General features: G+C 40.6%; 1 protein-coding gene across 8 annotated transcripts in view; it reads right to left on the bottom strand.

The window, feature by feature from the left end:
• Positions 1-16,909, bottom strand: part of LOC105491800 (KN motif and ankyrin repeat domains 1) — a 240,821-nt gene that overhangs the window by 161,708 nt on the left and 62,204 nt on the right. The window lies entirely within an intron of this gene.

Raw genomic sequence — 16,909 nt, 5'->3', positions numbered from 1 at the left:
TCCTCTGTTGACCTTCAGTTCTTCCATTATCTATCACTACTTTATCTTCCTCTAACTTCCAATAAATGCCTTCTATTCAATCAGATTAGTCTGATCATTTTCCCAAGAACACACACTTACACCCTGCCTTTGTGCCCATCAGTTCCCCATAGACTTTTCTTATCCCCTCTGTCAAAGTCCAGTTTGAATCCAAAGCCGCCCAATGCCGACCTTGCAAATACTTTAAACCTCACACACTGCCTTAACATTACTGTCTACTCTTTCATGTTTACCGAGATGAGCTGTCCAGCTGACAAAGACTATTCCGATTATTCCAAGTTAAGCTTTTTACTTCAGTGTGGATTGTATTAGAGTTTTTACAATCTACATATTTTTTGGATCGGTTCTGTCAATGCTGTTTGAAATTCATAGGCCTTTGTGCCTTAAGGTAAGAGTCTTTTATTAATTCCATCATTTTTATTTGAGGCTCACACAAGGAGCTGGTTCCATTATCAATGGGTAGACCATTGGCAGACAATCTGACAGCTGTCTCATGAAGCCAGATAAGAGTTCTAAGTATGTCTAATGTCTGTCAGATTTTGTGACAAAGTGAACGTGTTCTAATTTCAAGTACCATTTTAAGACTAAACTCTCAATGGCAGCAAGGATGATGCATGGTGGGGAAAGATGACTGGTCACTAGAGTTTCACCTGAAGATGATGGTTGAAGCTCCAGGGATAAATGAAGGTTCTAAGGGGAATCAGTAGAAGACACAGTGAAGGGTCAAGGGACATGGAAGAAGACACTGAGTGGTTACAGAGGCAGGAGAGCAACTACAAGGGTGGAGAGGCACACAAGCCCAAAGAGAGTTGAGTAACACATCAAATGCTGCAGATGAGGACAAAATGTCACTGGGTTTAACAATTAGGAAGGCATGACCCCTTAAGGCAATTTTCAAAATGGCAGATACAGGATGCTGACTCAGGGCATTGAGGAGAAACTAGGAGGAAGGCAAACGGAAACAAGCAGAGACTGCCTGCCAAGAACTTTGGCTCTTAAGCCAAAAGGTTTGTGCTGGTCATTTTCTAACCTTGAACTTAACAGCTCAATGAAATACCCAAGCTCACTCTTCTTCCCTGCCAAGAACTTTGGCTCTCAAGCCAAAAGGTTTGTAGTGGTCATTTTCTAATCCTGAACTTAACAGCTCAACAAAATACCCAAGCTCACTCTTCTTCCCTTGCTTCTCACCTGTCCATGTGCAGAGATAACTGACAGTTGACTGCAAACCCTTCCCGCCTTTTTTCTTCCAACACCACCTTCACATGCCTGGTTTTGGTTCCCTAATAAATCTTACAGAACTATTCAACAGCTATATGTTATCAGGTCTCAAAAGCTAAGTTACATTCTTCTTCTGCTGTAGGTAAATGATAGTTACTTAACATAAAAGGAAAGACACCAAAATGTGTCAAATCAACAGAACAGAAGTCCAGGTTCGGATCAACTACCATATTACTATCTTTGGGTAACCTATGTAATTTATGCTGAATTATTAAAAAATAGTTTTTCTGCCTTCAAAATAGTGTTTTGTTCTTTACTGTTAAGTTTAGAAAAATCAAAGAAAAAAATAAAAATCATGAGGATAATTAGCACTTTGTTGAACCTCCTTCCACTTTGATATGTATTCATGACATATAATACACAATGTGTAAGTGCATGTAAGTTTCACTGAAAGTGAATCATATGGTATTACTGGTAACTTGTTTTTCCCACTTATTCTGATGGAAATTCTGTATCACTGAATAGTCTTGTATGCTTTCATTTTTAATGACTGCTCAATAATCCATTTTAATAAATTCCCTTGAAGTACTTAAGTCACCTCCAATTTTTGATTATATATTTAATGCTGAGAAAGATATCCTTCACTATACCATCAAGTATTTGCCTGGGATAAGGTCAAGGTCAAATGTATAGAAAATGTGAGCATCTGATATTGACAATTTGCCCTACACAATGTTTGACCCAGCAGCACATAACAATACCCACTCTTCCACACCCCCTCTAACACTGGGTCATGTTATTTTTTAAATTGTATTCTATAGATTTAATTTTAAAATTTTGATTAGCATATCTTTGGGGTTGAACACTTCGTACCTTTTTACACTCTTGTTCATGTTCTTTATTTTTCTACTAGTGTGTTCATCTTATTGATCTGGAATACCTTTTCGTATATCCAGGATATTAATTTCATATATCCAGAATATTAATTAAGGATGTATAGATTGATATATTAATATATAATGGATTTTTACATTTATATATTAATATTAATCTATATATCCTGGATAATGGAGAGAAAATAGTGTATTTATTAAAACTTTTGCCTACAAGGAACAAAATCAACTCAAGCATATTAGAGCCAGAAAGGATCTTTATATAAGGATACTGAGGGATCCTTCACATAGAAGGATACTAATATATAAGCTTTGTCATGTGTGTATTACAATTCGTTTCCCCAGTGTATTTTATTTCTAAAATGGAAACATGACCACTAATCTATTTTGAAGATTCAAGAACATGCAAGTATTAAGTCATGAGTGGAATTAATCATCCTATAAACAAAAACAAAATTGCTGCTACTTAGGACTTAATAAGGTCCCGTATTCTCTGTCCTTATGATGAACCTACTAGGCAGGCATTTCCATTCCTCTTTTACAGAGAAAATGTAACAGATATCCATAGATAGTAAAGTGATAGTTAGATTTTAATTTTTACAAATAAGCTCTTTATTGATCCTAAAAAAGACTTGGTAACAGAATTAATCCCAGCTGTGTTTGTAGTAAAATTTCCTCCTTAGAAGTAATTCCAGGCACTACTCCCATTTGTCTGCCAGCCACAAACCCAGTTACTAGGTTCTGCAGCAACCATTCTTTTAAGTTTCTCTAAATTCTCTTCTTCCCCTTCCTCTATGACATCTTTACTATTAAGTGTCATTCTGATAGCAAGAAAAATATTTTTGGCAAGGAGCCAAGGCTACATTATCAGTCACTACAAGTTTAACCTGATGGCAGTTACTTTGCTAACATTATAAATACATTAAAGGGACTTCAGTGGCTTATACGTTAGTGACGTCTATAGTAACAGCATACATCTGAACCCATGCTTTTGTCAGGGGCGAAGCACACCGTGCTGTATAAATATTTTATGTACAGCCTGTACTGAAATTCTAGATTAAGAGGCATTCACAGAGCCTCTGTAATATGCTGGTTGCTCAAGACAGCATATTTTTATCACAATTGTGTGCAAGCTTTGCCATATTCTACAGAGATCTCCTTTATTTAATCATAGTTCCCCCACCCCCAAGTGTTTTTATTTTTTAAATGCATTGGTTGTGCTATGGGCAAGGCAGCATCTGAAATAATGGCAAAAGTAACGTAGCTGATCATTGAACTGGTTGTACTCAATTAGCCTGGCCACTGAGGATTCCGAGGGCAAAAGTGCACAGTGTGAGTGAGCCTGGTAGATGAGATTTTTGCAGGAATATTAACAGAGCTAGACTACCCGTTGCCAGAAAAGGGAAAAGGAAATACTTTTATTAGTTCACTGAAGACTTACAGAAAATGCTTAGGAATTTGAAGGCTACTCTTATGGAATAACAGGTTTCCAAATGGGTTTTGGAAACAGACAATAACAACAACAAGAAATACCTCAAATCCTCCTGCTAATTTGGGGCAGGTACAGCCACACCCCCCCATACTCCCCTGCTCCCAAAAACCCCCAGCAAGTAGCCACGAGGAAGGGCAGCTGCCACCTCTACGTGGGGAACTGGCCAATAGGCGACTGTTGCTAGGTGACCACAGAGGAAGCAGTGTCTCTTGCACCACCTGGCGGCAGCCAGCATTTGAGCAGTTACCGACTCTGGGGCAGGGGGAGTTCTCAATGTTTTTTCTCTCTGAAATTTCGTCACTCACAAGAGTCGAGGGCTCTGGCTTACCTGCTTCAGGGAGGTTGTGGTAGGGTTCCTTAAGGAGAAAAGTGGGTGAGAAGATAGAAATGTCTGCCACACTTAGGGGAGATCTTGGAAGTGAATGAGTGTGAAACTCTGAGTGGCAGATAGCCATACCTGCACTCTGGCTGCACCCTCAGGTGTGCAGCAACCCCAGGGGGATGGCTGGATGTGGACAAAGCATCCTCCATCCTCCCTAGCCTCAAATGCAGCCCAGAAGCAGTAGGGCCTGGTGTAAACGGATAACTTAGGAGGTCTTCCTGACATCATGACATTAGTAAAGCCTGGAACCTTGGCACAACTCTGGGAGAGTGATATGGGAAACAAATCCAAGAATAATCGAGATGAATCTTTCTGCTACCCAAAAGCAGTAGAAGGTTAAAGTCAAGATTAAGTCTATTTAGCAAACTGCAATATTCTCTGCACCTCTAGTTTGTGAACTAAGATTCATTCCCAATTCAAATTAACCCCTTAGTAAACAAGTACACTACTGAAGGAAGGGTTCATAGCTAGTAACCTATATATTTTTCTCAGTTCAACATCATTGACTCCCATCAGTGGATCAGAGATCAAAATGGTATTCAGAATAAAGGACCCTTTTAAAGCAGATTCACGAGAAGGCTCTTGTATCATGCAAGCATTTCACAAAGAACTTCCAGTCTTACTTGCCACCAATGCCATGTAAAGGGTCTGTTTAAGATAGGCATCACTGGAGACAGCAGATGCTGACAGTCATGAAGCCTCATGGGGTGGAGTCACTTTGGAAAATTCAGCACAATCCAGGACTGATTCACTGTCTGGCCTGAGGTTTTTCACGTCCAACCTCCAGATTTTCTTAGAGCCAAAGATGATTACTTTCCAAGTGTGGGGTTAATGAATAAACCCACAGCAACATGTCAATGGAATAACATAGGGAGAATGCTTTTGTTCCATCTATGCAAGCTACTCCCCTTTGGGGTCTTCTAACTGGTCACAGGGTCAGAGGTAGACCTCCCATAGTGCCTCCCTGCACTCAATTACCTCCCCCACCATGGCTCACTGGACCACATAAAGACGTGAGACCTACGCTGAGCAAGATGCTCCTTCCCTAGGGCTTTAAAATTGGGGCTGAGGAGCTGCCAGGCAGGCTCCAGATGGAGCTGGATCTGTGTGTTGCATGCTGTGGACGACACAACAGAGCTGGAATGCAGAAAGGTGAGGATGGAGCTGAGAGAAGCAGGGACAACACACGGAGACAGAGTTCTTCAACTTCCTTGGGCTTTTCTATTTTTGATTCTAGGTTTTCTCTGAGGATCTGGATTTTGGGGAGGACTTCGGTATCCTGATAACATCTTCCCCAAGTTTGTTTTGTTCCTGGAAGCCAAAGATTCCCAGTTGAATACCATCCTTTTCCCATTACCAAGCTAATACCCAGCTGTGCTAGGGGAGCCCACACTGGGGGCAGAGGGAAGCAGACCCAGGGTGGGTGGGTCGGGGAAGTCTACATGGAGGGCACCAGTCCTCAACTGAATACCTCCCCAGTTACTAGACCTCCCATCCCTGCAGCTTCAGTGTGCCTTCCCTGCCACACTGTGCCTCACTGAACCTGATTTTTCTAGGCTTGCAGGCGGAATACTCTGCTTCAGCTGGCATTTTTTGTCTGTGTGTTCAAACATGCATATAGTCAAGTTTTCCTATTTTCAGCTGCAGACATTTTATTAAGTCAAGATATAACAGTGAAATTCCTAGAGTTATGAGGGTGCTCTGCCCTCCATCCCCTGCTCATGGATAAGCTCGTCACCTTCGAGATGGAATTTTTAGCATGGCTTGAGCCTACATTTCAAATAAAAGTTAACTATTACACAGAGGTGGGTGAAAATGATTATCTAGAGTAATATCAGTTTTCTGACAGAACTGGTAGGATCTGGAATAATTTCTCCCATAAACATCCAAGTACAATTTCTCGAGGGTAAAGAAGAGTCCAACTTAGTAATGGGCATTTTATTTTCAATTGTCACGCTTGATTTTTTTCTAAAACTTGCACTGATGCTATAACAATGCATAAATCTAGCTGTTTACACATGTATTTTCAAAAATCAACATTGAGATATACTCCTAAACTATGATGATGTCCCAGGGGAAAACAATTAGAATAGATACAGTTTTTAAGATTTTTGTATAGAGGGCTGCACCACCCCACATACACAGAAAAAGGCTTTTTCTTTCAGGATTAATAAGAAATGAAACATTTAATTGTCTGTGGTCCATGTAAACAATGTTGCTAATATATATCATTTTTACCCTCCATGGCTTGGCAAAGGCAAACACACACACACACACACACACACACACACACACTTGAAAGATAAAAATAGACTCAAGAATCCAAATCATACTTCCTTACTTGATATCTAGATATATAAAGCAAGAAAGAATGTTTCCTACTTTGTTTGAAGCAAAGAAAACAAAAAGTGAATGCTTTTACTGATTTATTTCTGGGGTGATACAACGAGAAAGCAGTTTTCTGAGGGATCCTCATTTGGCTCAGTTCTGCCCTTTAAACCATAAGCCAGTATGGCCAGTTCCATAACCTCTGGTGTTTTTCTCTTCTCTCTCAGTTCTTGTGGAGGAAGTGACCACATCTAAGGGTGACCTGGTTACAAGGTAGAAGGAGGCCTCCTAGCTGGGCTCTGAGTGAGGGAATGATGTGTGCACAGGTAATGATAAGCAACTAGCACTCTTTCAGGCTTTGCAGGATGCCATCGTGAGCTTCAGGGTGCTCCTATCCCCAGAGTTTACAGGTGAAAGAGCTTTACTTTCCCAGAAAATTATAATAAAAAGTACAATTTCAAAATCCTACTTCTCATGTGTAAAGCCAGTGGTTCTCAAATGTTAGCATAAATCAAAATCACCTGCAGGGCTTGTTGAACCATAAATTCCTGGGCTCTACCCTCAGAATTTCTGATCCAAGAGGTTTGGGGTGGAACCTGAGAATGTGCACTTCCACCAAGTTTCCAAGTGATGCTGTTTCTGGTCAAGGGACATTTTGAGAATCAATGCCTTAAACAAAGAAGTTTGAAGGGTGGGCATAAACTATCTGGGAGGTGATACTGAGAGGTGAAGCCGGCTGGGCTTCTGGGTCCAGTCAGGACTTGGAGAACTTTTCTGTCTAGCTAAAGGACTGTAAACACACCAATTAGCACTTTGTGTCTAGCGAAAGGTTTGTAAGTACACCAATCAGCACTCGAAAAACGCACCAATCAGTGCTCTGTGTCTAGCTAAAGGTTTCTAAATGCACCAATCAGCGCTCTGTGTCTAGCTAAAGGTTTGTAAGCACACCAATCAGTACTCTAAAAACACACCAATCAGCGCTCTGTGTCTAGCTAAAGGATTGTAAATGCACCAATCAGCACTCTGTGTCTAGCTACAGATTTGTAAACGCACCAATCAGCACTTTGTAAAAACGGACCAATCAGCAGGATGTGGGCGGGGTCAAATAAGGAAATAAAATTTGGCCAACCAAGCCAGCAGCGGCAACTCGCTCGGTCCCCTTCCACGCTGTGGAAGCTTTGTTGTTCTTTAGCTCTTTACAATAAATTGTGCTGTTGCTCACTCTTTGGGTCTGCACTACCTTCACGAGCTGTAACACTCACTGCAAAGGTCTGTGGTTTCACTCCTGAAGTCAGCGAGACCATGAACCCACTGGAAGGAAGAAACTGGACACATCTGAACATCTGAAGGCACAAACTCCGGACACACCATCTTTAAGAATTGTAACTCACCACGAGGGTCCGCGACTTCATTCTTGAAGTCAGCGAGACCAAGAACCCACCAGAAGGAACAAATTCCGGACATAATACAAGCTTTCTGTTAATAGTATGGGAGTCTAACAGTTATTTATCATGCACCAGGTACATGGTATGTACAGGGAATGTCACGGTTTGCAAAAAAGACAAGGTCCCTCCTCCTCCTCTCCCACAAACCTGAAATAAAATTACTGTCCCAGGAAGAAGCACCAACTTCAGAATGAAGCTTTCTGTATCTCCAACACAAACTGCATGCCCCATGAGGAAATGTACAGTCCCCCTAAACGAAACAATGTCAAGTCTCCTTGATTGCCAGTGGAAGAATTGAAGCAAATATCTGAGCCTGCTCTCAAGAATGAGATTACAACTAGAAAATGATGATGCACCCAAAAGATATAAGGAGCACACTATGACAAGCACATGATTGGCATGAGGGCTAAATGCAGGGGACCTGTGGGAAAGACAGACACAGTGCCTGGCAGAACACAGGCAGCTCAAATATTGGTTCCTCTTCTGCTTTCTTACCTATCTGTACATTACAAGGGAGGCCCAATAAGGGTTGTCTATGCTGGGCCTTCAAGGAGGCTACCAGCTGCTTCTTACCTTGTATATACTCAGGACCCAAGGTTAAGTTATCTCAGCAGCCCCAAGCATTTAAACTCATAAAATTATAAAAGGATGGTATGAAGCTAGTGGTACTGAAACTTTTATCATGCATCAGAAGGATCTGGAGGGCTTTTTGAAAACACAGATTCCTAGACTCACACATTCAGAGCGAGTAGTAGGTCTGGTAGGTTCCAAGAATTTAAAATTTCTAGTAAGTTTCCAGATGATGTGAATGACGCTGGTCCATAGACCATACTTTGGGAATCATTCATTAAACTTACTGTTTTTTGTTTTGAGATGCAGTCGCACTCTCGCCTAGGCTGCAGTCCAGTGGCACAATCTCAGCTCACTGCAACCTCCATCTACTGGGTTCAAGCGATCTTCCTGCCTCAGCCTCTCAAGTGGCTGGGATTACAGGCATGCACCACCACATCTGACTAATTTTTGTATTTTTAATAGAGACAGGGTTTCACCATGTTGGCCAGGCTGGTCTTGAACTCCTGACCTCAAGTGATCGGCCCATCTTGGCCTCCCGAAGTGCTGGGATTACAGGCATGAGCCACTGTGCCCGGCTAAGCTTATCGTTTAAGCCATTCCTTCCTTGCTATTAACTAGAACACTATCTCTGTAATTAATTTTTTTTGAGACAGAGTCCTGCTCTGTTGCCCAGGCTGGAGTGCAGTCTACATGATCATGGCTAACTGCAGACTCAACCTCCCAGGCTCAAGCAATCCTCCCACCTCAGTCTCCTGAGTAGCTGGCACACAGGTGTTCATCACTGTTCCTGGCTTTTTTTTTTTTTTTTTTTTTTTTTCCTGTAGAGACAGGGTCTTGCTATGTTGCCCAGCTGGTCTCAAACTTCTGGGCTCAAGTGATTCTCCCACCTCAGTCTCCCAAAGTGCTGGAATTACAGGCAAGAGCCACTGTGCCTGGCTTCTGTAATCTATCATATAAAACAGAAGTCTCATATAAAGTACTAAGAATGGTGGCTTTTATCACCAACTGTGTGACTTACCTCAGGCAAATACCGCACTAACTTTCTCTGTGCTTTAACTTTCCAGATATAAGTGGAGCTTACCTCCAAATTATATAAATCTCACTGAAGGTTATTACTATGCAGTTTTAAGGACATTACCAAGTATCAGCTGCTGCCTTATCTTCTAGAATATTGTTCACTGCTTTAACTGAAATACATCAGAACATTTAAGACAAGTACCCTAGACCCCTCATATGCCAAGCACGATGGGAGAAGCCCAGGAGCTTTTCCTGTTTTTGTTTTTTGAAACATAAAGCCTGGCAAATGTTAGCCTTCTCAAAAATCAGAATAATCTGAGAAGATGCTTTTGATATAAAATGACTTCAAGTTTAACTGTGGGCATAAAGACAAGGCAAATACAAGTTTCAACTTAAAAAATATAGGCCAGGCACAGTGGCTCACGCCTGTAATCCCAGCACTTTGGGAGGCTAAGGTGGGTGGATCACAAGGTCAGGAGATCGAGACTATCCTGGCTAACACAGTGAAACCCCGTCTCTACTAAAAATAGAAAAAAACTAGCCGGGCGTGGTGGCGGGCCCCTGTAGTCCCAGCTACTCAGGAGGCTGAGGCGGGAAAATGGCGTAAGCCTGGGATCGCGCCACTGCACTCCAGCCTGGGCGACAGAGCAAGACTCCGTCTCAAAAAAAAAACAAAACCTCTCTCTCTCTCTCTCTCTCTATATATATATATATGTATGTATGTATGTATGTATGTATGTATGTACACATACACTTAAAAAGAGAAAAAATATTTTCTTTCTTTTTTTTTTTTGAGACAGAATCTTACTCTGTCACCTAAGCTGGAGTGCAGTGGTGCGATCTCGGCTCACTGCAACCTCTGCCCCTCAGGGTCAAGCGATTCTCCTGCCTCAACCTCCCGGGTAGCTGGGACCACAGGCACGTACTACCATGCCTGGCTAATTTTTGTATTTTTAGTAGAGATGGGGTTTCATCATGTTAGCCAGGCTGGTCTCAAACTCCTCACCTCAGGTGATCCACCCGCCTCAGCCTCCCAAAGTGCTAGGATTATAGGCATGAGCCACCATGCCCGGCTAAGAAAGAATATTTACAATCATTACAAATAAAAAGGTTTCCTCCCTGTTGAGAACAGAGTGGTACAGCTACTCATTTCAATATTAACAATCACATAAATGACATACTTCAATCTAGCAGAAAAGCAGGAAGTGAGGCTCGTTTTCCCAGAGCACCCCAGTCAACTAGGTCAAGCATTAAAATACACCAAGGAAATGTTCTCTCCAGCCTCATTCATTATCAGAGTGCAGACTCTGGTATTTCAGTAAAGACCACTGGGACCCTGCCCACTCAACATCCTCATGATCTTTAGCCTTTATAGAATGTTACAGGTGCAGAGCTTCGGCCCCCTTTCCTAAGGGAGGAGTGGGTATGAGCTGGGCCTTTCAAACATGTCCAGCCAGAGAACAAAGGCCACATGATGCTAGTGATGCATCAGTGATTTCTATTTCTACAGGACAAGACTCCTTCCACTATAATAAAGACAAATCCAGGTTGCCCTGGCAAACTTTTTGGAAGCACAGAGCTGCGGTGGATGGGCACAGCCCATTAATCTCCTCCTTGGCTCCTCCAAGCAACTCTCAGCTTTCTACTCTAAACCTCTAATTAAAGCTAAATGCAATTACAAAACAAAAAGTGCACTGTTAATCTATAGTCCACCCAGTTTAACAAAAAACCTTTCTAAAGTGTATATGAATCTTGTAAATGTAGGGAAATTGACCTTCTGACATCAGTCACTCTCACCACAATGAAATAATTCCTGTCTTTTCACTCAGGATTTTTAAAGCAAATAATCAATCAATGGGTGAGGGTGGGGGTGGGACTGCTGAGCTAGAAAATATCAACCATTTTAACATTTTCTTTAAAATAAAAATAAAATGCCTGCGACTTACTTAATCCCTGCTATCCTCACCACCTTTTCTCGCTGATAATGGCTTATGAAATTCTGGCTTTAAAAAAAAATCCTCAGCTGGGCGCGGTGGCTCACGCCTGTAATCCCAGCACTTTGGGAGGCTGAGGCAGGTGGATCATGAGGTCAGGAGATCGAGACCATCCTGGCTAACACGGTGAAACCCCATCTCTACTAAAAAATAGAAACAATTAGCTGGGCGTGGTGGCGGGCGCCTGTAGTCCCAGCTACTCGGGAGGCTGAGGCAGGAGAATGGCGTGAACCCGGGAGGCGGAGCTTGCAGTGAGCTGAGATGGCGCCACTGCACTCCAGCCTGGGTGACAGAGCGAGACTCCATCTTTAAAAATAATAATAACAATAATAATAATAATAATAATAAATCCTCATTTTTATTTATTAGATAAGTTTAGTGACTGGTAAGGCAACAACTTTATTCCTCTAGGTCCTCCACATTTACAAATTATACTTTATTCTCTGATAATAGACTGTCCTTTGGTAATGACATTAACTCATGTAGCACTTGACTAATTGCAGCAGCATATCAGCATCATGAATACTCAGAGTCGGACTCTCTTCCATATCTGCCAGTAACTACAATTTACACCAGCTCAAATATTTTCTCACAAAGCATGCCAGAAGAAAAGAGAACTTTTGGTTAAACCTCAACCTTATTGTATTAGTACATAAATTGTGATAATAGTAATGAGATTGCAAAGTATGAAAAGGAAAGTCCTAAAGAGATCACTGGATCCAATCTTACCTTTTTCTAGCCCCAAAAGAAATTTTATTTCAGAAGTTTTTAATATAAAGATGGAAATGTGTAAAGACCGTTATGCCAGAAACAGCGATGTTTTAACTCATGAGTTAAAAATGGAAAGTCAGTGTTTTCCCTCCACTAATACATCTCTAACTTATAGTTGTAATAAACAGTGATTAGAAATATACTTTTTTTTTTTTTAACTCATGAGTTAAAACATGTTCTGATGCAAAGAATGCACTGACATCAGAAATTTCTGCTTAACGCACGTGTCCTTCAAAAAAGCAAAAGTAGGGCTGGACATGGTGGCTTATGTCCATACTGTAATCCCAGTGCTTTGGGAGGCCACGGCAGCAGGATTGCTTGAGGCCAGGAATTCAAGACCAGCCTGGGCAACATATCGAGACCGTCTCTACAAAAAATAATTTTTTAATAGCCGGGTATGTCAGCACAAGCAAGTAGTCCTAGCTACTCAGGAGGCTTAGGCATGAGGATGCCTTGAGCCCAGGAGTTTAAGGCTGTAGTGAGCTACAATTTCTCCACTGCACTCAAGCCTGGAAAATGAGCAAGGCCCTGTCTCTTAAAAAAAAAAAAAAAGTATATTTCTAATCACTGTTTATTACAACTGTAAGTTAGAGATGTATTAGTGGAGGGAAAACACTGGCTTTCCATTTTTATTTTGTTTTAAACTGAAATGCACTAAAAAAGGAAAATAAGCATTTCCTACCAGCAACCTCCAAAGTTGGATGGCAGAAAAAGACGCCCAACCACAACGTTCCAAGTCGTTCTGCACCTCGACCCACAAGTAACCTGGGAATACTATCACTTGGTGACCTTGGGACTTGATTTATGAGACATAAAGCTAAAGTACAAACTCAGAGTCCTTACCAAATAGGTAACAATTTTCCTATAAAAACCCATGTTTTTCTCTCTCTGAATAATCTATGTGCCGCCTTGTAAACAAAATGAATTGCCTTTAACTTTTCTGATAAATGACGGAATATACCTTGCTCCACATGTCTGTTTCTCAGCTGAGACTCTATAGTCCAACTGTATTTCAGGCATTCATTCAAAAACGCCAAATTGTTAAGTCTCTAAATGTAAATTTATATAAGATTAAAAAGTGCCTAGGAATGAGACAGTTATCTTAGTCATGTTTTTCTTTTTAAAAAATGTATTCTCTTTTTTAAATATTTTTTTATTTAGAAGTGAAGCATAGCTATTTCCTTGCCTACTACAAAGAAAAAGTAATCTACCTTGTTAAATAACATGTGACCTCCTTGGCTAAATCTTAACAAGCAATACATTCCTGACTAAGGCTTTTTATTTTATTTTTCCAGTGTAGGTGTTCAGAATTTTCATTAAAAAGGGCTCTAACACTGGAACAAATCCATTAACACATGTTGCCAAAGGAACACTCTGTAACTTCTGCATTATCATACCCTCTAGCAATTGTCAACAGTCTCTCTGGCAAAGGCTTCCTCTGGTTTATACATAACGGTATCAAGTATCTCTGTTTGCCTTGGTAACAATGCCTTTTCTTGTAGAGAAGACATATGACACCACCATGTCACACAAAACACCCCACAGTGAAGCGGTTTTGGATGGAGCGCTGGAACCATCAAGCGGCTAGGTCCCCAAGGAGATGGGCACTCTCTCATACCTCAACGGAGGTGCAAACTGGTCCCATTTTTACAAGAAATCAATTTGACAAAATGCATCAAGGGTCTTTAGAGTGGTTAGTTTTTTAAAAAATATATGTTTGTAACTCCTGACCCAAACATTTCACCTCTAATAATATACAGTAAGAAAATAATGTTCAAAAAAATTCCACACTTCAGCACAAATATATTCACTGGCCATTATAATAGCAAAAAGTCAAAAACTTACATTATTATTAAAATAGTATGCAGAGATTAAGCATGTTTAGAAAGTCTCATGAAAAACTAAGCCAAGGGATCTTAAAACAACTTTACTAAATTCACATGAAAAGCAACATAATTTAGTCACTAATTAGCATGCATATTTCCTAAAAACTTACAAAAACTACAAATTTTCAAAGGCTTGGTATATATGACAATTAGTGTAAGTTACTGGAGGCAAGTGGTGTTAAAAAGGAAAATAAGTCTCCAAAGCTCAGTTTCCATAATAGAATGAAGCAGCATGCACTCACATTTTATCAACAGCATTTAGAAAATTATTTCTGCCTTTTATGTTGATGAAAGATCCTCTAACAGATTAACTTTCTGGTAAGAGCACCCCAGAGACAGGGTCTAGGTCACAGATTAGGCTTCTAGGGACCTGTGTCTAGATTTCTATTTATACGGCACGCTGTATACCCAGCTGGGCCCACTGGACAACAGTGCAGCCATCAGTGCAACTGCCAGCAAACGTCTCTCTTATCTCAACACTGTTAACTATGCTCAAAAAGCAAGTCAAGGCTTTACACTCAGGGCAGGCTAAGGACATCAAATTTTCATTGTAATGAAAACACAGCTATAGATTTAAAATTTTAAGTCTACATTATCTCCACAAAAGCGTTTTGTCCCCAAATGTACACACACAATCATACTAGGCCAAAGAAAAATACATTTTGCAAAGTAGCAATGAAAGACCACTCTCCAAGCACAGATTAAAACAAAGCCATCACAGATATAACAGACATTTAAACAAACAAAAAACCAATACATGGAGAAAAAAACTATTCTATTCTCCTAAATGTTTTAAAAAACATAAATCCTAATATGAGACTGTGTTGAAAGTAATGAAAAGGCCTGGGGTGGGGAAGGTGTATAATGAATGAAAACAGAAACCCTACAACATATCAAATGTTATGGAATCTGATGCAGGTTGAGAACAAAGAAAAATGTAAGCCCTACATAATTAACATAAGTGAACTACATATTGAAATGAGAAAAAAAAAACCCCAAACTGTTTGAAAAATGATTACAAAATATTTCACTAATAATGAATGCATTAATAGAAAAATCAGAAGTGATAAATTCAAAAGCTTCCTTGAAAAGTCAACCAGAGAAGTAAATTTCTTGTAAGTCTAGATGAAAGAAAAGTGAACACAATTAGAATAAATGTATTATCAGTCAATTTTCTGTTGCTTATAACAGAATACCTGAAACTGGGTAATTTATACAGAAAAGGTATTTATTTCTTACAGGTACGAAGGCTGAGAAGTCCGAACTCTAGGGCTGCATCTGGTGAGGGCCTTCTTGCGGGTGAGGACTTGGCAGTCTCGAGGCAGCACAGAGAATCACATGGTGAGAGGGCCGAGTGTGCTAGCTCAGGTCCCCTCCTCTTCTTAAAAGCCACCAGTCCCACTCCCGTGATAACCCATTAATCCATTAATCCATGAATGGATTAATCCATTCATGAGGGCAGAGCCACCTCTTAAAGGCCCCACCTCTCAACATTGCCACATTGGGGATTAAGTTTCAACATGAGATTCACATGAGACATTGAAACCTTAGCAAACACTATAACGTACTGAGGGACCATAAATAGGAGAATGACGAACATACAGAGATAGGAAGCTATGCTTTTTGAGACAAAGTTGATAAAACAGAGGGGAGGCAGGAAGAAAGGAAGGCAGGTGGGCAGGACTGGGTCAGGCAGCTGGATACAGTAGTGTGTCAGGCAGATACTGAGAAGATACCTCTGCACTAACAGCCTTCCACTGCCCCACAGTGGAGCTGGTCTCTAGATAAAGCTCTACAGCTGGGTAGAAGAGCACCAGAGCCATCCATCCCTCCCCAGGAGCTCTGTCTACAGTGAGCTATGTACTCAAACATACCCTGATGAGTATGGAAATCGATCCCATTTTTAAAAGACATCAATTTGGCAAAATGTATTAAGGGTTCTTTAAGTGATCATGATCTTTCAAAATGTGACTTCTGACCTGTAATTTTGCTTCTAATAATACACATACTAAGGAAATAATGTTTTTAAAAAATCAACCTTGGCCAGGCATGGTGGCTCATGCCTGTAATCCCAGTGCTTTGGGAGGTTAAGGTGGGAGGCCAGGAGTTCGAGATCAGCCTGGGCAACATACTGAGATCCTGTCTCTACAAAAAAATTTTTAAAAATTAGGCAGGCATGGTGATGCACACCTGTAGTCCTTGCTATTCAGCAGGCTGAGGCAGGATGATAGCTTGAGCCCAGGAGTTTGAGGTTAAAGCATGCCATGATTGCACCACTGCACTCCAACCTGGGCAACAGAGTGACAATCATGCCACTGCACTCCAGCCTGGGCCATGGAGCAAGTCTCTGCCTCTATGGGAGAGAGAGAGAAAAAAACCCCACAGACTTACACATGAATACATTCACTGCCTCACTATTGTAAAACAAAAATTTCAGAAACGTAATAATTATTAAATTATGATACAGATCTTAAACATGTTTAGGAAGATGAAGGAAACGCTTACTTTATAAAGTTAGGTTGAAAACTGGGTATGATGTTGAAGATTTTAAACAAAAATACAAAAATGAATGGAAGGGAATATATCAACATTTGAACATTTTTGCCTTTGGTGTAAAAAATCTTGAGAGGTTGATTTTTAACATGCATTATAGATAAGATTACAACCATATCATTAAGATAAATGTAAACTACTCTCACACAGGATCACTCTCTACCTTATACCTGACTCATCTGTGACTTTAGTCAAATTAACTTTTGAGCTTTGTTTTCTTCTCTGTAAAATGAAGGTAATCATAGTTACCCGATATGGGTGCAGAGAAAAAAAATAAAACCAAGAATGCCAAGTGCTGAACTTTGGCACTCTCTCTCT

The sequence above is a fragment of the Macaca nemestrina genome, chromosome 14 (genome assembly GCF_043159975.1).
Source record: "Macaca nemestrina isolate mMacNem1 chromosome 14, mMacNem.hap1, whole genome shotgun sequence".
NCBI lineage: Eukaryota > Metazoa > Chordata > Mammalia > Primates > Cercopithecidae > Macaca > Macaca nemestrina.
Note: the sequence above shows the minus strand (reverse complement) of the source record. Positions and strands in the feature narration are given on the sequence as shown.